General features: G+C 35.1%; 1 protein-coding gene and 1 long non-coding RNA gene across 14 annotated transcripts in view; one reads left to right on the top strand and one right to left on the bottom strand.

The window, feature by feature from the left end:
* LOC113228111 overlaps positions 1 to 19,344 on the top strand; it is a 55,681-nt gene extending 36,337 nt beyond the window's left edge. For all 4 annotated transcript variants that reach the window (XR_003310269.1, XR_003310268.1, XR_003310266.1 and 1 more), the window contains exons 5-6: positions 17,051 to 17,330; positions 19,007 to 19,344. This is a non-coding gene — a long non-coding RNA (uncharacterized LOC113228111). The remainder of the gene's footprint in view (positions 1 to 17,050; positions 17,331 to 19,006) is intronic.
* The window catches only part of LOC113228109 (plasma membrane calcium-transporting ATPase 2), a 322,320-nt gene that overhangs the window by 215,518 nt on the left and 83,886 nt on the right, over positions 1 to 22,916 (bottom strand). Inside the window, exon 1 of one of the 10 annotated variants that reach the window (XM_026461258.1) lies at positions 17,385 to 17,715. The exons of the other annotated variants lie outside the window; for them this stretch is intronic. The gene's annotated coding sequence lies outside the window, so the exon portion shown is untranslated. Of the gene's footprint in view, positions 1 to 17,384; positions 17,716 to 22,916 lie in introns of those variants that run through there. 10 annotated transcript variants of the gene reach the window in all.

The following is a 22,916-nucleotide window of genomic DNA, read 5'->3' as shown; positions in this document are numbered from 1 at the left end:
AATAATAATCACCACGAGATCACCGACATGTGGGATGTGGCCTCCACTGAAATAATCCCAATTGTTTTTTCCGCAAATGGGTTAATTCCAGTCAGTGTTTCTAACAGCTTGAGGCAGTTGGATTGTTGTGGCGTGTTGCTTCCAGGACAAATGCAGAAGGCGGTCGTGCTCGATGCTGCACGTATTGTTCGCCGATTCTTGAACCTGAGTCTCTGACCCCGGCCGACTGTGCCCGTGCCGGGAAATACCGCCTGTCCGATATAAAAATTCAAAATTACACTTTTAGGCCTTGGGAGACGCGAGAGAATAGATAAATAATAATAATAATGTGCCAGACAATGACACCGATTATTTGGTCTCAAACTAGGGAATTCCCTGTACCATGAGTACCAGAGCAACAGCAACCACTCTGGCGCAATATCCAGATCACCCAGACTGGAACCAAATTCAGAAAAAGTGGCAATGGTAACACCACAAATAATCGAAATTAAGGCAGTCTTTGACAGCAAAAGAGGATAGACAGATATGTCTGTTCTTAAAGCTGTCATCTGGCCAGTCAATCCGTGACTGCGTTTTCCCATATTGGTAATACCAGGAATCGAACCAGAGATAGCCTCATGAGCCCAAATGTATTTAAAAATTATATTCAGAACAACATAGATGTTCGTAACAATTGTCTATGGTCATATATTCACCGATCTTCACATTAACCACCGCTCTCCATCCTCTCTGTCCTTTTTTCTAATGTTACTACAGATAATGAATTCAGCTACGCGCTACGGTCTATAAAATCTAATTTAAGTAGATACTGATTTGTTCCTTGCATTTATAGGGCTACACGAAGATACTACATGATTAATAAGGTATCACCTCTTAGGCGTCTTAATGGACATTGCATAAAAAATAAAAAATATGCAAATAATAGCATCTCTAATTTAAAAGGCAAACTATTTTCAACCACTATATAGAAAGCTAATGAATCAGACCAGTTGGCAAGTCGTGACTATAAACTAGTGTGTGCAATGACAAGTGACAACGCAGTGAGTTCGCGTGTCACACAATTCAATAAGCGAGCGACCCATTCATAGCCAGTTAACGTCTGGGACAATTGTACTCAGAGGAGAGTTTGTTGTGCTTCAATTCAATCAAATGTAGATAGCAGATGGGTATAAGAACTCAAATAAATAGGCGACCTTTGGCCAAGTTGAACTACAAAGTTATCTATAGGAAATGAAAGTATTTTTTCGAATCTAAATGGCGTATACTTTGTTTTATCAAACATACGGATCATAGAATTCAATACAAAGTTATCCATAACTTTTTTTTTGAACCGACCTCGCAAATTATGGAATTACATCTATTTGCCAAGTTCCATTTTGGTTAACACAAAATGTGTGAAATTCAAGAAACCCGATTTTGCCACCCTTAGGGTCGTATTCCAGAACTCTACTCAATACTCAAGTCAGGACTTGAGTATTGCAGTGAACACTGAAAATCATACTCAAGGCCTTGCTCTTAGGGTCGTATTTTCAGTGCTTGATATCATACTCAAGTCTACTCAAATCCTGACTTGAGCATTGAGTTGAGTTCTGGAATACGGCCCTTAGAGTTGGAATATTTTCTTCAAATTTGAATGGCACCATTACTGAGGTAACCCCTTTCCAACAAAAAAAGAATCATCAAAATCAATCAAAATAGGTTCACAAATGTTGGAGTAATCGCGTAACATAGACAAAAAAAAACAAAAAGAACCTTTTCCTATTTTGAAGTCGGTTATATAAAATATTTTAAATTATTTACCGCTTCTAAATTTAAAAAATCTATTATTGAAGGCCTGAGAAAATTTCTTTTTTGTATACCTTTTATTTACTTTTAGTTTTACCCATCACACACATTAATAGTAATTTGTGGATAATGTAAACATACCATGTACTATTGTTTGTTATGCCTGAAAAATAAATAAATAAATAATATTTTCTTATTCGAAACAACGTCAAACGAGTGCTTATCTAAACAGTACACGTAGAATAAAAGAGTGCATTTACCAAATTATTCACAGCGAGGTTTGTTTGCACATACATAGTACATCGATGTAGAGTAAACATGTTGTCTAAACATGTACGACAAACTTGCGTATCCTTGAACGTCGAAATATCTCCAATAAATCTAGTTTATATACAAACATCTGGAGCCTTGCCTTTTGTACACTGCAAGATAACATTGTTACAAATTTCTTGTTGATTTGTAATCAGCACGTAATTGCACTAAGCTCAGGGTTGACGGTAATATATGAGTAGACACGCTGGAAATATCTTAGAGCATGAACATATGTGTAACCACTTTAAAAAGCAATGCAAACGCGCGATTGCATCGACACAAAAGCGCGAGTGCATCGCTACTATAGTGATTTATAAGCGATTATATCGATGCAATCGCGCGACTGCATCGATACAAACGCGCGGCTGCATCGATACAAATGCACGATTGCATCGCTACACTTGTGATTTATAAGCGATTGCATCGATACAAACGCGCGCCTGCATCGATACATACACGCGATTGCATCGTCACATACGCGCGATTGCATTGATGCAATCGCTCATAAACCGCGATAAAGTGTAGTGATGCAATCACCACTAGAAGTCACCGTGTGTAACTACTCTTAGCTGTTCAAGCGCGCCTCATTGTTTTCTATTACACCTACAAAAATAACTCCACTGTCAATATTTATAGAGATGCCGTTACAAAGGAACATCAATCGAAGCATAAAGCACATACAAGCTCAAGGCCGTTATCCCGGAAAGGGATGCTTAAAAGTACGATTAACATTCACTCTTAACTCAGAATTTTAGACCCTTTCTAAATGTGATGGCGCTTTATCGCCGTTCACCAGACACTTTTATCTCAAAATTTCTTGATACAAAAACGTTAAGCGGGATTGACTTGCCTTCGAAGGCGTGAAATTTTAAGCAACTACAAGCGAAAAACAAAGATTAAATCTGATAACAAATTGGGAGTAATTGTCGAAGCCTGTACGAGTAATTTCTTGAACGACCTACTCAACTTTGATGATCTCTTCATCTTGCTGCTTTCAAAATACCCTCAGCTTTAATCCAACAGCGGGTGAATTAGCGAATAATTTGAAGTGACAAATTTGAACAGAACCGGAGGGCAAGCGCACCAGACGCGTTAGCTGAAAATAACCGGACTCACGCAGTCTCTGACACGTTGTATGCTTTTTATAACGACGTCCATCGCCGCTGTGCATAAACGACACGCGCCATACGGTTTTAATAAGCTCTTAATGGATCGTAACAGATTTTTAACAGTCCACTCGACTTTAGTTATGAGATTTGTTCGAACTTCTGAGGCATGTTTGTCTGAAGGAGCTTTTGTAATCATCATAATTGTGATTCATGAGAGCTATGAAGATGTTTTCCCAACAGATGTAGTAGAGTCAGTCAATTACATCGTCAAACTTTTGAACCCACAAGTGCGTTATTGCAGTACAGTAACAACTATGATCGAGAACCATATTTTCTTCGGATATATGAGCAACGTAATATATATGTTGTAAGCAAATTCGCCAGTTGCCGCAACGAGGAGATAACAGCTCGAAATTCTCGAATAGTTTGTGCAATTACAAGTACGCGAGACTCGTCGTTCCGAGTGAGGTGCCCTCGTCACATTCGTCCCTCCTACATGCGATTACGACATTGTATAACTGATGATCGTGCTGAAATTTGTGTTGGCTCCGGACTTACTTGTTTTACCTAGCGCTGGTGTTTGGACAAGCGGACTGATGTGAGCGCGGCTGCTTTTGAAATGTTTACGTATTTTAACGCTGAAAAGAGGTGGGCACTGGATTATCAAGCGCTTTTGTTCTACTAAAGGTGCGAGTGAGTCGATAAAAAAATATAGCAATTGATTTCGCAATGGTTTTCTGTATCTGTTTAAGATACAAAGATATTGCATAACATTCTTTACAGTTCTCTGACTGTACTATTTAATTCTCCACAAAACAGGAGAATTGATCATGTTGTCTATTTTTATGAACTAGCATCACTGTGATATGCATCAACGTTTGTTGTAATTGTGTTAATTGCGATGAGCAACGTCTTTGCGTTACTCATTAACTACTGCTTCCAACGTATAAACGTGCGAAAATTTTTTACTTGTATTCTGTAATGATTTACGTTATCTCAACAAGGTACTAAGGTTAAACGATAATAAATGCGATTTTTTTCCGATTACTCTGTAAAAAATCTTTGTGACAAATCTGTACGTCAACAGATTATTTTCTCCAAATAATCCAACGATTTTCACAGCAGTTTTAGGGAACGCAGCAATATGGACATAGAATTTGTTCACCATTAAGTGCGAAACTGGAAACAAATAACAAACTTAAAACAACGGCTTTGAAAGCCGAAGAGACCCAATACGAAACATCTGTAACAGACGCATAGACTAATTTCGTTGACCTGTGGCTCAGTCGGCAGAGCGATGCTACGGTACAGCGAGGTCGCAGGACGAAGTTTACTTTGTGTTCGATTTTTGTATTAACAATTACAACAAACTTGAAGCTAATTCTGTTTCTCGCCCTATTCGTAAAAACGACTTTATCAGATAAAGTTAATCTAACGTCAATTGTTACCGCACCGGTAAGTGGGTCACTGGACCATCTTTCGTCTGATGGCCAGATGCTATCAAGGCCATTGCGAGCGAAAATGTCGTAGAACCGATAAAACCTATACGATAGGATGTTCGTTGAAGAAATTTGTTATTAAAAGTAAATTCGCGAACTTTTTAGTGAGACCTTAAGCAAAAACATTATCTGACATAAATACTTTGAAATCTTCCCATATTCAGTTTTTAACGTTAATAGTAAGTATCGACAGTATTCTTTCCAACGTTGTAAAAATACGCAAAATGGATTTTAGTTTATCCTCCAAGGAACTAAAGAACAGAGAAAAGCAAAAGAATAACTTTGCGAATTATTTGGAGACACAATGATGACAAAAGCAAAGTTTTCAAAAACGTCGAAGAAGTTTCCGAGAGTTCCCGATATTCGCCGTGCATCTAGAGATTGCTGTAATAAACAAAGTGCAAGTTGCATTTAAGCAACACGGTACCGAATTCCAAGGTCATTTTATGGGAATTTTTGCGAAAACATTTTCGAGACGCTTTTCACCTTTACAAATTGCACCTTTGTTGCAATTTCTAGGAAACAACACATGATATTAAAAGAATGGCCGTGTGTCAGTAACCTTATGTGACAACGTCATGTAGTCGTAGAAATATACAGTCATCTCTATGACTACCGCTACCGACTACAATATTATTTTTTTCCTAGCAGTAGAGCTCCTTGTGAAAGAGTACGTCCAGGGAAGTATTACCACTTTACCTATATCTGCCGCTAAGCAGTAATGTGAGCGGTTTTGAAGGGTAAGGGTGCTGGTGATATTATGGGCATTTATTAACTTATATGTCTATGGGTGAGATCTATATTAAAGCTCTGAATGAGACTGCACAAAAATATAAATAAAGTTTCTCATAAATTACTTAAACAGTAAAGCCAGTGTTGGCCGTCTACTAAACAATAGGAAAATGTGTAATAAAAATCGTTTACGGCGCTGACCACAGTATTAATGTAAAACAACACACGATATGACTAATACAGAATTAATTATACAGAAAGTTACAATAAACATAATAATAAAAAACTAGACTGTAACAATCACAATGTTGAACCAAGCCGAGGATAGAGAGTTAAGCTTTATTACACGTATAAGGGAGGGTTCATTCACATCATCAACCCACGTATACGTCCCACTGCTGTGCACGAAGTTCGTGAACCTTCTTCGACGTGCAGGTTTCATCATCGAAAAGCTCTTTAATTCCTAGAAACTCAAAGGTGTGGGCCCGGATTGGAACCCACGGCCTCTGCTTGGGAGGCGGTAGGTCAAACCATTAGGCTACCACGGCTTAAGTACACCTTCATCATTGCAACCGTTAATTGATTTTTTGAGATTCGAATATAATCAAGTGTAATAAAAAAAAAAACTATAAAGTTCAAAGTATGAAATTGTTAAAGTGCAAATACATCTGGGAGGGTGACATTGAAACTAGAAACGCGTGAACTGCATAAAAGGTATATTATACAGTTGCGAATGAGTCTTAAATGGAGGCAACGCTTTTTGCGAGTAAACGCAAACACCGTTCACTTTTGACGGCTTTTTAGAAATGCTAAGGTTATTTCTGGAGTTAGTATATATACCTTTTTATTTGCGGTCTAGCGACTACGCTTAACAGTGTGCACTTGATTGTTGAATGATTCCGTTTGCTTGTTAACAAGCAATACAGGTCTCAAATCTGGTAGCATTGAATTGTTAGGTAACACTGAATAAGCATTTCTGTTAAAGTATATTTTGTTACATACATCGTCCGCTAAATTTGTAAAATTCGTAATTACTAGAAATAATTATACTACAATCTACGGTTGTACGTTTACATTATAACTAAAAAAGGGTTTAAAAATTATATTTCAAGCTTCAATTGTCCGATATTGGGCTTGAAGGGCAAAACGGGATTTCGTCCAAAAACGAAGTTGCGCGGTTTTCAAACTTAGCTGACAACTTGCAATTTTATCCAACATGTTAAAGGGGCCGTTAATCTACAAGTCCTCTAGTGTTTCATTACGAATGCAAAAAAAATAATTTCAATTTTTTAGGTAAAATTGAAATTTCTAGATAATACTAATTTAGGTAAGATTTGAAAAAAAAGCTTAACTTTAAAGTCTGAGGAAATAATCGAACTAACCTGAGATCAAAGTTTAAAACGAAATTAAAACTGAATAGCTCATTTTCGGAACTCATTCAGTGAGCATACCCTTAGGTTATGGCATACATGTATCTTTATTTACTTACGTATAAAATAGACATTGTTCTGCATTAGCGTCCACTTGTAAAAAGTACAAAAGCAATTGCATTTGTATATATTTGCATTTCCATATTTCTATCAGTATTCGATGTTTAAAATTAACCAAATACCGTTAAAGAGAAATGTTGCTGGCCGTCGGTATCGTATTTTGCAATTCATAAAGAACATTCCGAATGCCACTGCAGCCGGCAGCACAAAGTAAATTTTTATAAATTCGAAATCACTTTGAAGCAATGCTGCTCTTTGAGAATTTGCATGAAGTGAAGCACTCGGTTAAAGTTAATGTAATTTCCGATGAAAATAATGATAAAAATTTCAAAGCGTTAACTTAGTACATTACGATAACTATGTTAATACATAAACAACATTTTGGTAGAAACAATTCAAATAGGGGAAGTGTTACAATAAACAAATACATATTGCTAGAAAATGTTGATAAAAATCTCGAAATACAAATCTACACATTTTTGCAACACCTACACCTTTGATAGTAGATACCTTGGGCAACATTTCCACTACGTATAATAGAAAATATCTCATTTGGGTGTCTAACACAACCTCATTTCACATTCAGCGACCGACCTACCAGCATTAATATTTATAAGGATAACAAAAGACCGTGTGAGGGGGACAAAAGTTGGCACTTGTTTATTAACTTAACCTAAATGTACCGTGGACTTGCATAAAGTTAGGCTAGGTGGTTAAAACAACGACGAAATCTATATCTGTGGTTTTTAATTATTAATTTGTAGATTAATGCATCGGTCGACGAAAGAAGAAAATGTTGCTATGTAAACAGAAATGGGCAGTTAAACCTAATCAATCCGCCCGAGTTTTAATTGGATTTTTCCTTAAAGGGTTTTAACCTATCTTTGCCCAAAATCGTGGGCTAATACGTGGGGAATGCGTGGGGAATGTGGTATTATAATTCCATACTTATTACAAAATTTCGATGTAAAAAATCTTTTTTAGATGAAAAAGAGGCAACTCCACACAACACGCACAAAGCAAGTTTATATGATGTAACGATTTTTCGTATCGATTTATTTCAATGCGATTTTCAAGGAAATTGATTCAATAGAAAGGCAAATCGAATCATCTAGATCAGAAAGCAATAAACTTTTGTAATAATATCACCATCAATTTGAACAAAACTTGATTTACAACACATATTTAGTTGCAAATAGTTTGTGCCCTCAAATTTGGGCGTTAATGGATTTTAATCCGATTTAAACCAAATGTTAACAAAGCGACGGATTGAAGACCGGGCGAATGCCCATCTCTGTATGTAAGTAGGTTGCAACTCCGAAATTAATTGGTATGATGGCATTTTGTTCCAAAATGAAACGGGTTCACTAATCCTTAAAAGGAAATTCGAGGTCCCAAACGAAAACTTTGATGTCATTTCGAAACCGGCCGGCGTGCGGCGTGTGGGCGTGCACTGCGCGCTGACTCACGCGCAAGATGGCGGCAACAATAAGTAATTATCAGCAAACAGGCCGTGCCACCACGGTTCGAAACAATATTGTATGGAAACTCGTACTATATCGTGTGTATTACTGATATCGATTTCCTCGGTACAATCCATACTTCATTCTGTAGCTGTTTTTTCATAAATTTATAGTTGTAACAGTGATTTTACGAGGCAGCAGTCGTTTTAAAGCGCTGGTAGCGCTGACTGATCGGCAATTTAAGACCATAGCAACGAGTAAATGGTTTCGTTCCGTTCTGTTGCACACAATATCCTTTAGGAAGATTTATAAGGCTACGTAATAGTTAGTTTTGAGTGTACAACCAATAAGATTATACTTCTTTCTTTGAATTTTGTAGCTACATCTTGGTTGATGGTAATGGCGCGAAACTTTTTAAGTGTTAAATGGAAAATCATGTAAATTTACGTCAATTACTCGATTGAATAACCGTCACAAAAGTATGAATTTCGTCCCATCGCGGTGCGAACCAGGTGTCGCCACGTGCATGGCATGGTTGATGTTATAATTTTATTTGTCGCACGCCCCACGTTGGTCGTAATAAGAGGCCCGGCACGAGGTCGCCGGCCAACATTACGTCATTGCTGGATTTTTTATACAATGCTGTATGTAGTCTGGCGCATGACTTTTGAAAGAAACTTTTTTTTATTTTATATCCTATAAATTTGAATATACTTTTTCATCCAGGTCGTTTCATTCGATGATTTATACATATTTTTTTTTTACTTCGTGGTACGTAATAATAATAATTGTTTCCTTCAGTCCATAGACCATAATTTTAAAACATCAAATAACTTTTAGAAAAAATAAAATTAAAATGTCACACAAAAAAGGCAAATAAACAAAAAAAATGAAGTTTTACATACGAATGTAATGTAGCAACCAAACCCTCCCGATAAACTTATGAAGTTTGGGAGAACCTTATCTTATTAGTAAAAATGTCACTGAAAGGATATAAATAAATTAAAAAAAATACCATGTCGATTTAGTATCGAATTAAGCCATTGCTACTCTACATACGATGTCTCAAGATGACATAGAACGTTTCATTACAAATCATACGTCTTTTGTAATAATAACATAGATGTCGAGTTCTTAGGTTTTCGCGATTGTTACACATAGGAAATGAAACTATTTTTCGGTTGAGTCAACCGTGACCATGGGACCTGTAAAGGGCCCGAAACGTCGGTTTGTTTGAAAAATCAAATATACGCGATTTAAATCCGGAAAAATAGTTTCATTTCCTATGAATAACATAGATGCTGTCTTTAGACTGTGAAGTTTGTACTCATAACGCTTTAGCTTGGCTTTACCCAAATCTTCATTGACGTGAATAATTTTAAACGCAAGACTACCAACACGCACAAATTATTGGTCTATATAGTAAGAAACTTTAACTATGCGCAGTGTCAAAGGGGCTTTAAAGTAATTAAGAGGTTGGCGCCAAGTTGGCAGTCTTGGCAGATGCTATATAGCATCGTTACCCTCGCCTCGTTAACTTGCCCGAATTTTAATCTGACGATGTAATTGAAATTTGTTTTTGGGAGTTTGGTCCTTTGGTACAAATAAGCATAAAATTAATGCATATATAAATTGAAGAAGACTGCAGGTTTTACTAGTATTAGAGGGCCTTATAAATAAATATAATTTGTTTTTCGCTTTAAATAGGGTAGGTTACATTGTAAATGTTGATGGTAAAATTTAATTCGAACTTAATCCTATTCAGCCTTAAATAAAAGCATGTAAAATAATATTAAATAATACATTACTAAATTAAACGAACTTATACAGGATATGCCATAATGGTGGAAACGATTGTAAAAGAATGTATGCATCAATCAACCTTGGAACATGTTTGTCCAGAGAAGTACTAAGGTGCTAACCTTACCTATTTCTGCCGCCAAACAATGTGATGTGACTGCAATACGTTTTTAAAGGGTACAGACCTGACATGAGACTTGTCATCTTATGTATCAGGTGATCTTTGCGATTTAAAGCTCTGAGTGGCACTGCAACTGCTATGTACAGGCGTGTAGCTTACTACCAGGCGGACGACTTATTCGTCCATTCACTTGGCATCATAAAAAACAAATTAAAAAAAGACATTTCCTGAACTTCTCACATTTATCATTTACATAGTAATCGCTAAAAGATGAAAATGAAACGTAACTTGACCAAAAAATTTCAATGCCACATACCAATTAACCCAACCCAATAAACAAGTAAAAGTCACTCAATTTACGTACTACATTATACAAAGACAGGTATTTCAATTTAGCAATAACATGAAAAGGTCGTTCAGGGAATTCGCGCCAGTTTTCTCAATACGTTCTACCTTTTTAATTTGTACACATTACCTCATACCCACCTACTATGATGTATTCTGTGATGTCATTGACATCACCCTTGCCCTTTAGCAATGAACAACTAACAAGTGACTCATTTAAATTGATATAAATTATTTACTCTTAAAATAGCTTATCTGTTACACTGTCACTGGCGACTAAACTATTTAACATATAATTATGTCGGTTCTACTACAATGAAGAAGATTCAATACGTCTATTGAATCTTGGATTTAGGCTTTACATCAATATAAAAGGAAGGTATTATTCGCCAAGGACCGTGTCTCAGTGCCTCTCCTATTACTATTGATTTAGACGTGAAATATTCATAGTCTAAACTACGATGGACTTTACATGTTGGATTTAACGTCTTATCGTAAATGGCACAGTCTAAATCAAATTTTTAAGAGTTAATGGTTGGATGCGGGCGGCCCAAGACCGGGAGGGATGGTGTGCTCAAGGGGAGGCTTAAGTCTAGTAGTGAATGCGTATTAAGCTGATAAGATGAAGTGTAAAGAGCGGCTTGCAGTTGCCTGTACTTTACGTACAGTAACATCAAGTCTAATTATAATATAACCCTAACGATGCATAGCTGAAATATCATTAAACAATTTTAATATTCTAAAACTGGGTTATGGTTTTTTATTAAACCTCGAAAAAGTATTTTGTCTAGCTGCGTTTTAGTTAGCGGATGGCAGATTTGCCAAGTTTCATTGAAATCGGGTAACGGAAAGTGGGTGAAATCCAATAAACCGGATTCATCCCCTAATAACAATGTGGAAGTGGAATATTTGCTTTAAATTTGACCACTACTAAGGTACCACCTTTCCAACAAAAAAAGAATCATCGAAATCGGTTTACAAATGTCGGAATAATGCATTAAACTAAAAATAATAGATATAAAAAATCGAGTTTTAGCGATAGCTAGATATTGGAGATGAATCTTTTTAAATCACAACAAACCTTATTTAAATCATATCTCAAAAAATAGTATCATTTCCACAGATACATCTTAAGGCACTGTGTACATCAAAATGCACATAATATGTAAAGTGATTCAGATCCACGTAATATTATTATTTCTAAGATCACGTAAACGCCCACTGTATGCAGTAATGAAAATATCCCATTCAAATTTAGTGCTACATATGATCATCATGAAAAAAACTTTTTCATAAAAAAACTGAGTCTCCTTGGGTGGGCAAAGCATGTAATTATATTTAGTATATTTTAATGTACATTAGAACTTTTCCTACTGTAGTTTGCTGGGTCTTAGGAGGATTTTAGTAGGAGATCTTTAGTAGCAGTAGAGCTCCTTGTGAAAGCTCTGAGTAACACTGCAACTGTTATGGACAGGCGTGTGGCTTATTACTACGTGCACGACCTGTTCGTCCTGTCACTTGGTGTTATAAAAAAAATATATGTATATAAAAACTTTGCTTGAAAGTTACCAGAATCAAAATAATTTTTGTAGTGACCAGAACCAAAAGATGTTTTATACAAAGCCGAGATTCGGAAGGGGTTCCATCCTTTGATGGTGGGATAACGCGGTGTGTTCTTCGGCAGCCGTTTTATATGTCGAATGAAATACACCATTTGTCACCGGGCCTTTGTTATGGAGAAGGGACTGATCCACTTAGTTCCGCAGACAAGCTCGTATATCCCCGTCCTTTTATAGATTTTCGAACGTACTTTTTCTTATTTCCTCTTGTTTTTGTAAACAAAAATATTGTTTATCGGTACATATTACACTATCAATTTTGACAGAAATATTAAGTACTAAGTACTAATATCTGTTATCAATCATGCCGTAATGTTTAATCTGTTATCGAATACTCTATAATATTAAATGTACCAAGAGTTTATTTTAGAAAACATTTAAATAAAAATCTTAGTTTGCACGGATACATGAAAACCTATAAAATTGAACATGACGTATAGTTTCAGGTAAAGTGCGTCCGCGCATAAGCATCTACAGCAAGTCGTATCATCAGTGTGGTGAAAATTTCTGAGGAATCTTTCAACTTTCACTACAGTAGTAACGTGAGCCCGTCACACCTAGTGGCCGGCGTCACCGTCATCCGAGGGTCACCAGTTTTCTATTCGCGTTGTGCAGTGACGCACGCGCCGGTGACGCTGCGGGCAAGTAGCCCGCGCACGCGCTTTAAATACACCGCATCACCCCCCTACTCCTATCCGCAGCGTAATTAAAGGCATCTGGAACGTCGTCACGGCGGAGTAACGGCCGTCTACCCACCATGTTTCAGCCGAAATCACCATACCCCCACCACTCCGCCACGGCGACAGACACCCTCCCTTCTCCTACATGCACCGTTGCATTGCCAAATGGCTAGCACGGAAATTGTTACAAAGAGTATTGAAACCAGTACGTCGCCTATGGTTTTACATTCCAAGTGGAACTTGCAATGAGGACATGGTACAACCGTCGTTACCATTCCAGCGCCGGTTTATGAATAAGATAGAAAAGATTTACGGCCATGAATGAATACTTAATTCCGACTGCAAATTCGGCTTCCATATTACACGTTGGCTGGTGGCCAAGTGAAATATCAATACAATTACATATAGGAATAAAGACATAGAGGCTAAATGCGAGTAATGTTTTATGGCTTGGCTTGATCATCTAAAAACACATATATTTTTTGTTTCATATGAGAGTATAGTTCGTTATGAAATCACGAGTATATTTATGATAGATTAAAGAACCGTTTTGTTTGCTACAAATACTCAATAGAGAAGAAAGTAAATTAATTGTTGCAAATGCATTTTCATAACAAATTGTTACATCTTTTCTATTATGTCTTGGCAACTTAACAGAGAGTATTATGACATTAATTACTCAAAGTCAAAATAAGCAAGATCACAATGTGTTGTTTATTGTAATTAGAATATAGATTATTACAGTAAATCAAATAGTCATTTGAAGAAAGATTACTTAGGTAGTTCTTAAGCTTTTTAAAAGCAAATGATGACAACAAGATTTGCAGAAAAACAACCACTAAAATATACTGATGAAGACACCATGTCCACTTTACAGGTTTTTGTAAGGTCTTCATCAGCCACTGTACGGACTTGAATAGCACTTTTTTAGCAACTTAGATCTCTGCAAGGAAAACAATTCACGGGTAAAACCCGTAAAGCAATCGAAAATACGTCATTTTAAGCTATTTTAGTTTGAATTATTCCACCACCATTATTACTATTGTTGTTGTTTTAAATACTACTATATTATTAAAAACTAATTACTTTGTCAATATAAAAGAAAATCTGTGCACCTGAGTTAAATAGTGATGAAAATTAGGAGCACACAAAGACTCTGCACTGTAATTCGTGGTGATCACAATAGATCAGTCAATAGTCGCAGTGATGAAGGCATGCATAGGCCCTGAATGAAGCCGCCCCAATATTAATAATAATAATAATGGTGTCTCATGAAATCAAAACCATAGTAATAAAAACTTTCCTTTTTACGTGAGAATAGTGCCCAGAAGACATATAACTTAATAATAAATGTTATAGACAAGAAAGAGGCTCAGAAATGAAAGTTTATTTGTTATAAATCACGGAATTGTCTTTTCAAACAAGTTAACATTTCGAGCGTTACAGGTACCATAGATGACTAGTCCGAAAAAAATAATTGACTTTCCAATATGTAGTAATCGTGAAAAGTTAATAACTCCACAAGTGAGAGGTGTCATAGAAGAAATGAATATAAAAAAGCACAGTTAGTACAATGCATTTGTTGCACATAAATTATGAAAAATGTTACTTCTGCCCAGTGAATTGCATGAAATTAACTATAACATATGTATGTAGTTCATTTACCTTGGGGTTTGTCAAAATATCATTAACCTACTAAGCCAATGTTTGCAGGAACTAATTTTACATATAAAAAGTTAATTAATTCATTTAGTAAAATAATTGCTAAATGTTGTGTATATAGGTTATATAAATTGAAATGCTTACATCATACTGAAAAGGATTTTGCATCCAGCTATAAATGTCAAATTCAAATATGCAAATAAATCTTATACATTTCATATTGCTGTACTCAAACACGAGTTACTATGTGAAATAAAGTTTATTTTGGCAAGGATATTCAATAAAATATTTGCACGAAATTTGTACACATAAAACAAATGTACTGTGATAAAATTTCAGAAATTGTGGCACAAGACACTAGCATGATATTCTGAAGATGTGCACAACTCATGCATAATTATAAACATATTGAAATAAATATATGATGTAGTAGATGGACAATTTAAACCGTTTGAACACTTTAATGTTTGACCTTCCATTCCAAGACAATTAATAACTTGTGAACTCTGAAAATTTATGGCAAAAGTTTTTATTTATTTATTTATTATTCAAAATTACAACATATTACTTATTACAAAAAGTCGCCAAACTGCTGTGCAGTTTGTTGGCAACATGTGCACTCTTACTTAATAATACCTACTTTACTATATTTAACATTATACAGTATTAATTGAACTACTAACTTATTTAATAAAAGATAAAGATTATTTTAACGTTTTAGTGCATATTTACTTAATTTTGTATCATTTCTAAGCCAATCAATTTCGTTATATATTTTTGGAACTAAATAGCGTGTACATCTTTTTCCATAATAATTATTTGCTTTAAACTGCACTAGTTTACCCTGCCTTACTCTTTTTGTCATGTACTTATTTTTAAGCCTAACTTTATAATTATAAAATATAACAAATCTAGGTGAGTGTATTTAAAATTTTGCAATTTCAGTCACAATACATTGGAAAGGCTGACTGACAGATTGAATTAAGAACTTTACAATGTGTAGGAATAAATTTCTACTAATGATTTTTTTAATTCAAAATATTATACCATTTGCAATAATAATAAATAGTAATAATAATTTCTTCAAATTTAAATGCGACCACTATTGAGGTACCCTCTTTCCAACAATAAAAGGATCATCAAAATCGGTTCACGAAGGTGATCACTTAACATACATACAAAAAAAATACGAATTGAGAACCTCCTTTTTTTTAAGTAGGTTAAAAAGCTACTCGCCATGGTAATTATCTGGACATGGTTACTCTTAATAAATTGAACACCATTGATAAATGAACACACCTCATGAATGGTGTTCAAGTTAAGGTTGTCATGGATTTGAGTTCGCCAGGCCTGAATTTGTCTTATACTGAACCATTCAAACTAACTTTGACAGGGTTATATTTAAAAATTTGATGAACCATATAAAGAAATCTTTTATTTTGGTGTGGGTAGTGTACCAAGTGTACTTACTTTACATGCATGTATTATCTAATCATAATAGTGGTTGTGGGACTGTCAGAGACATTACCACAATTTGAATTTTTACTATGTTTAGAAATGACAAGTACATACTTGCAAATATATTCAGTTGTAATAAATTTACAGATGGTAAGTTAATTGTAGTTAATATTTTTAAAATATTAAAATTGAACATTGGGTTTTATTTTTAACTTTGTATTACATTGTAGACGTGCTATTAGTTACTTTGTTTAATTTCCACAACATGTGGTATAATGTTATTAAAGTTGAAATTGCATTGGCGGGTGCCTTAAAAAGGTTTTCATTTAGAATGGCCAAAATTATATGTGATGTGCACAGTCCGATGAATATAAAGATTTTGAACATTGAGTTAAAGAGAGAAACTATGTATCATGTATTAGTTTTGTATCCTTCACTTATTAATAAAATAAACAACATTGCACTGTGTTAACATTTAAAAGTAAACAGTATGGACCGGTTTTATTGTGTCATGGAGTTGAAGATGCTACGTACGCTGTGTCTATATAATATTAAAGTATTATTAAAAGATGAAGTGGGCACTTGAATTTCAATGCTAGGCAACCACAATGAAGTAATATTTTTACAAAACATTAGTAAACAACCTAATAAGTTTCTAATATTTAAATGCTGAACAAAGTTAGAACTTGTGTTCAATTTTATAATTAAATGTCCTATATTTAGTGTTCAAATTTATATGAGAAAATAGTCAGACTAAAAACTTAAGTAGACTTTTAAGTGGGTCGGCCACAACCACATAATCATTACAAATTCTACGTAGTAATAAGCTGTAATAGGTATTTCAATGTCAGTGATCATATTACAAGCACAATTTAGCTCCACGCCTCTTCAGAAAACCAGTTTTGTTGCGCCTAACCAAACATAACCTAGCATTCTGTTGTATAATGTGCACTAATAATATCGCCTTGTCCTCAGCAAAGCCGGTTTGTCTACCAGCCGATAATGCCCGAGTATTTATTTTTACCCGTTACGTATGCACAGCTGTCTGGGCGTCTCACTGCCCGGCCACCAAGGGAAATCACGATGAAACTTGCTAGAAAATCTCCTCTAAACATGCATCACGGCGCCCAGCAAGCCCGTATCGGTAGCCACAAGAACCCGATTCGCTATATTTGGAATTCAGTCGGTGGAATCTAGAGAAATTGCTCGCCCCAAATAAACTTTTCAAGTATCAATACAAAGTACACGATAAAAGGTAAATTACATAGACTATTGCAAGCAGTAGTGCAGAAAAATATAGGTCAGGTACCTTTCTCGTCCCCAGCAGCGAATGAGGCAGGTTCACAAAACAATTCCTCAAAGAGAAATCACAAAATTCTCCACAAACACGGCGAGTGTTCACTGCGCGTGCAATCACTCAATTCACAGCCGGTGTATAAAATTCACAAATGACTAGCTGTACACACGAATATAAGAAAAAACACAGATTACACTAGCTTAAAATCTATGATTTCCACAAAAATTTCTTGAACAGAAACGAAAAACGCGCCAACTGTCAAACTAAAAAAACTACAAGCACCAACGCACCGCGCATCCGCGCGGTCCGAGTCCGCTTTTCTGACTGATGAAGGCGCTACACACGTACGGACCGTTGGCCGATTTCCGCGCACCACACACCGTCGACGACGACGACGCGACACGAAATGACAGCGGCATGCTCTGACACAATTTAATTTTCATTTATGCACTAAATACATATGCTGTAATTATCTCTGACATAAACACCAATGTCGCAGTCATCTTTATCGCGATGCGGCAAGAGATAACTGTTTTAAATTTGTGTAAAGATAAAGTAAAGCGGCCAAGTTAAAAAGATCTCAGTGAGTAATGATAATACGTATAAGCCAATATTCATCTATATTTGTTCGGTTAGACTTTAGCCAGACGCGCATGCGTCAGTCGGGCATTGGGCACGACGACGTCGTGAATGACAAGCCCTGCGCTTATTATTACTCGATCGATTTTTAAAGAATGTGGTATTTTATGCGCTCAATTATAAAATTAAATAAATTGAACATCATCTGCGAATATATTTATGCATTGTAAAAGATAGCTCAGAGATTTTAGCAATTTTTACTGTTGAGTACTAATTATATAACACTAGTTTTAAACTTTTCCGTAGGGGAAGTTGTGATATTAAAATGTGAGAAATACCAATTTAATAATGGTATATGAATGGTATATTATATATATTCAAATCTTAAATAATAGTTAAACGTCTTAATTCTTATTTGCCAGGGTATTATTGTTTGTTATGTCTCATTGCCTGTAAAAATACTTTTGATTTTAAATTTTCTAAAGTTCTATTGTGGTTTTACTTCTTCTTTTCGTTTCATGCATAATATATAATATCTTGTCGTGTTGAGACGCATTCCACGCGAACGTAATAACTGCATTCATTTTTAATGAAATTCTCTGAAGCAACCAGTTAATAAACACCATTAATATTATGAAGTTATGGGATGAAAAATATAAAAGCATTATTGACTTTGTTGAAGTAAGAATACAAGCTTTTTTAGCCATTTGTGGGTCAAAGGAATCGCAGTTTATGTTCTTAATAAATGATGACGAAAATTATGTAAACAGATAAGGTCAGTAATTTAGTGCTCGTAAAAAGTTGTTTATTGTTCAAAATTAAACAAAAAGTGAGTATTTAAGACAGAATCATAATAACACTTAATTGCTTTAAACAAATCTAGGCATTCTTATCTGCCAATGAAGACCATTTACAAATACAAGTAGAACTCGGAATAAGATGTTGACAATGAGATAATTAAGATAAAAATGAACATGCAGATACCGCATAATCTATTAATGACACTTACCTTGAAGTGATTAGCGATCAAACAACTTTATCTCTTGTTGTTACAGTGCTGTCGCCTTGCGGCGGCGGCGGCAGGAGGAAGGTTTCGTGTGCGTCAATCCTTATCTAAATGAAATTGTAATTTACAGTCCTACAAAGTTACATTTGCGCTTGAGCGTTAGTAACCAACGATAAGAAGCATCTATGGGCCCGGAAATGGTGCTATGAAATATTAAAGTACATTCTGTTAGATTACAAGCGTTGTTATATTAAAACGTTTATCACTTGTTATGGAAGTCCTATGTTGGCGAATTTATTTAAATCGCATTTCAAACCACATTATATTCAGTAGTTTTCAAACTTTAAAGCTCCTCATGTCATGTAATTTTACTACTCTCTACTTACGTACTTGCATCGAATTCATAGTAAGACTTTGCAACAGATTTGTTAGTAGGTACTACATTTTCATAGAAACCTTTTTTCTAATAGGTTTGAGTTTAGTAACTTTGATTCGCAATAGGTACAGACAGTTTGAGTAAAATAAACAAATACACTTTAAACTATAGAAACTTTATCTATGATTTTAATGACAGTATTAAGTAAATATAAAGGCTTGGTTCCACTCAGTGTTATGTGTATCAATGATCTTATTTATTTAAGATAAGCTCCAAAGCTAGGGTTAGTTTTTTTGCCAAATGTTCGTGTGTGTACGGGACCAAGTACAATTAAAAAGTAAAAACATCAATGTTGTAGCGCGAAATTTAAACTATTTTGTTCGAATTAATGAATTAATCATTTACCTACGAGGTTTTTGCTCGGTATATTTAGAATTATATAATTTATGTGGTATATAATCTCAGTACAGAGTACTAAAAAAACGACCTCAAAAGTACATGGAATTACGTCTATTTGCCAAGTTTTATTGAAAAATCCCTAGTTCGCCACTATACGGGACTTGACACAGGAGATAATAAAAATCGGTTCTCACTAGTCAAAGTATATTGAGAGAGCCTTGAATTGGAGAATAGCAAAATCAACCATTAAAATAATTGCTCCGTTATAATAACATTTAGGCGCTATTTACAAAAATGAATCTTCGTGCGTGAACAGTCACTCTTAGAGGTGGATGATTTTCTTCAAAATTAAATGGGACCACTATGGACGTATCTTTCTATCTTCTCTTTCCAACAAAAAAAAAGAATCATGAAAATCGGTGCACAAATACCGGAGTTATCGCGTAACATACATACAAAAAAACATACAGTCGAATTGAGAACCTCCTCCTTTTTTGAGGTCGGTTAAAAATAAGATTAAACCTTTTGTTATGTTACTTATCATCAGATCTATCAAGATTAGAATTGCGAACAATCGAAATAGCAAGATCTAACAATAACACCACTAACAGAATGCGATTCAGAGAAGACTATTTCCGTAGACAGAGTTCCATTGACTTATTTAATAAAAATGTTTTGGATTAATATGGGCCACGTTCTAAGGCGCGTCGACCATATTCTTAATCGTGCTACTTGCAGATTTGACAGTGCTGTATACCATTCGCAGCGGCCATAAGAAGAACTGAAATAATCCATACGAACATTTTACTCGGTTTGTAGGTTTGTAGTGACTATGGACATTGAAAATTCAATACTTAACCTCTTGTGGGCAGCGACCGCGTAAAATACATGTCAATTTTGTACGGCTAATTGTACAGTGCCCCTGGCGTTCACAAGAAGAAATAACATTTCGTATTAATTTTATTAATTAATTTTATCTTATAGAGTCAATCGTGTGGGCTTCTACTTCGAGCCAGTTAGAAATCGAGGAATACTAAAGTAGGGGACATAATTGGGTTGATAAAGTATGTGTAAACATCTGCACACAGGAATTTACACTTTGAATTTTAATCCGATTTTTCGTCGTAGTAAAATTGTCGTCCTTCGAGACAGTCTAAGGCGCCTAAGCCATACTGCCAGTTAAATTTTTTCTCATTTTTCGTCTATTCAGTGACAAGAGTAGCGTTTTAAATCTTAAATGTAAATCTCAGCGTGCTGTAAATTGTACTTAACGCAGAGATCCATAATTGATCGTAAAATAATTCCTATGACACTAATCCAAATTCATCAATCATTATTACTTACAGGAACACTAATAACATTAAAGAAAAAAATTTATTGACGCACTTTTTTTTGTAATCATTTCGATAACGATAAGTCCAAAGGTGATTATTTGTTGCATTGAATTGACGTAAGAGATAAACTAAAATATTTGAAGGCCGCGAATTGATTTAATTCTTATATCTGATTAATTAAAAATAAAATTATTCATTACGTATATAATAGAGTAACACATACTACTGATCATTTTGAATAGTAAATGTAATTATTGTGATTTTTAAAAGTAGGAACATTTTGTGTTCTACTTGACTTTGCAGTATAAAAATGAAGTTGCAAAAGTTTGAAACATTGAAACTAATTTGTATATGGAACTGTTACCTTGTAGATCCATATTTTATAATCTATGTACTATTGTATCGAAATAGGATTAGGCTTACTTTCAAAAGCATTTTGCTGGCCCGCCCGGCGACGATGACGTCACCAGCGGCGCGCGCACTACTCGCATCGATCGCCCTGCCATTTTGCAGCGCTAAACAGCGCTAGACGAGCCACTTTCCTAGGATCTTGTTACAGCCGCTTCAAGCGCTGAATCGAAACTTTTTAAAATGTAACTAGACCACGGCAAAAGGTCACATGCGCCAGCATTTAACAATGAAATATCAGCGCTACTTTTCAATCGAAAGGGTGTACCTTGCTAATGAGAGTGGAAATTTAATATGGCGGGTGATTCAAAGATTTCTTTCGTAATGGTATTGCAAGCGATTTTGTCGTAAAAATACGATTTTACTGTATTATGGCGAAGAGTGGACGCTAATTAATGAAATTCGAGACTGAATTTCTGCGATCATGTTTTTTGAGAATTACCAGTGTAGTAACGTAAAATGGAATAGAATAGCATATAAATTTACAAAAACGTTAACTGTAAATTGATTGAACTAGAGTCGCGATTTTCAAATATGTTGTGTTTTAAATTTCGATACTCTTGTGTAATGGCAACAATGCACGAAAAGGTACGGAATGTTAAATGTAATCCCATATCTTAAATTAGTAAATTCGAAATTGAAACTTTTGCTGAAGTAGCCACATGCTTGCAGGACGCACAGTTCGTCATTTTTAATTCAGTTTAAATCAGAGATAGTTATATTTAAGTTCTAAACATGATTTGTTTCTATACAGTCAAAAGTACATCAAGCTTGACACTTTGAATCGTTCTTAAAGAAAGCGACTAGTGTTGAATTTTTAAGTCAAGTTTGATGTACTCTGTACAATAATTATTTCGGTACTGTATACTTTATATACTGTTATTTCACTCAAGAAAGTCCAAGTTAAACCTTTTCTTATTACAAATAACTTGAAATAACCTTAAATAGATTTAATTTTCAAACATAATCCCGCTTGAAAATAAACTGGCGCGCTTCGTAAATTAAATATGACTTCCCGAGCGTTCGAATTTGTTAAGACTGCGAGCGACACCTAGCGGCGCACAGGGTAACTTTGCTACGATTTTTTACTATTTCTCATTTCTCGAAAATATATTTATTTTATATAAGTTAATTCCTCACTAATTTTCGCACTTTCACATACGTAACTTGTACATTGTTTCGTTAATTATTGTAACTTGTTTGTCCGTAATAATTAAATTAAAAAATAACTATTTTATGCGACATTGGTAAATTGGTAAAAATATGCAAGTAAAAGCTGTAAGTCACGGTACACAGCCTGATTACAACCTGATTGCTCCGGTATGATCTGAATATGATCAAGGTCAGAGGAGTAGGGATCTTCTAGGCGAGCGTATGACTCTCAGAAATAAAGTAGTATCCTTATCCACATCCTCACTTTCCATCAGATATTGTGGTCGAGC

Source organism: Hyposmocoma kahamanoa, unplaced genomic scaffold, assembly GCF_003589595.1.
Source record: "Hyposmocoma kahamanoa isolate Upper Pololo Valley unplaced genomic scaffold, ASM358959v1 224, whole genome shotgun sequence".
Classification (NCBI taxonomy): domain Eukaryota; kingdom Metazoa; phylum Arthropoda; class Insecta; order Lepidoptera; family Cosmopterigidae; genus Hyposmocoma; species Hyposmocoma kahamanoa.
This window is presented reverse-complemented; position numbering and strand designations above follow the sequence as displayed.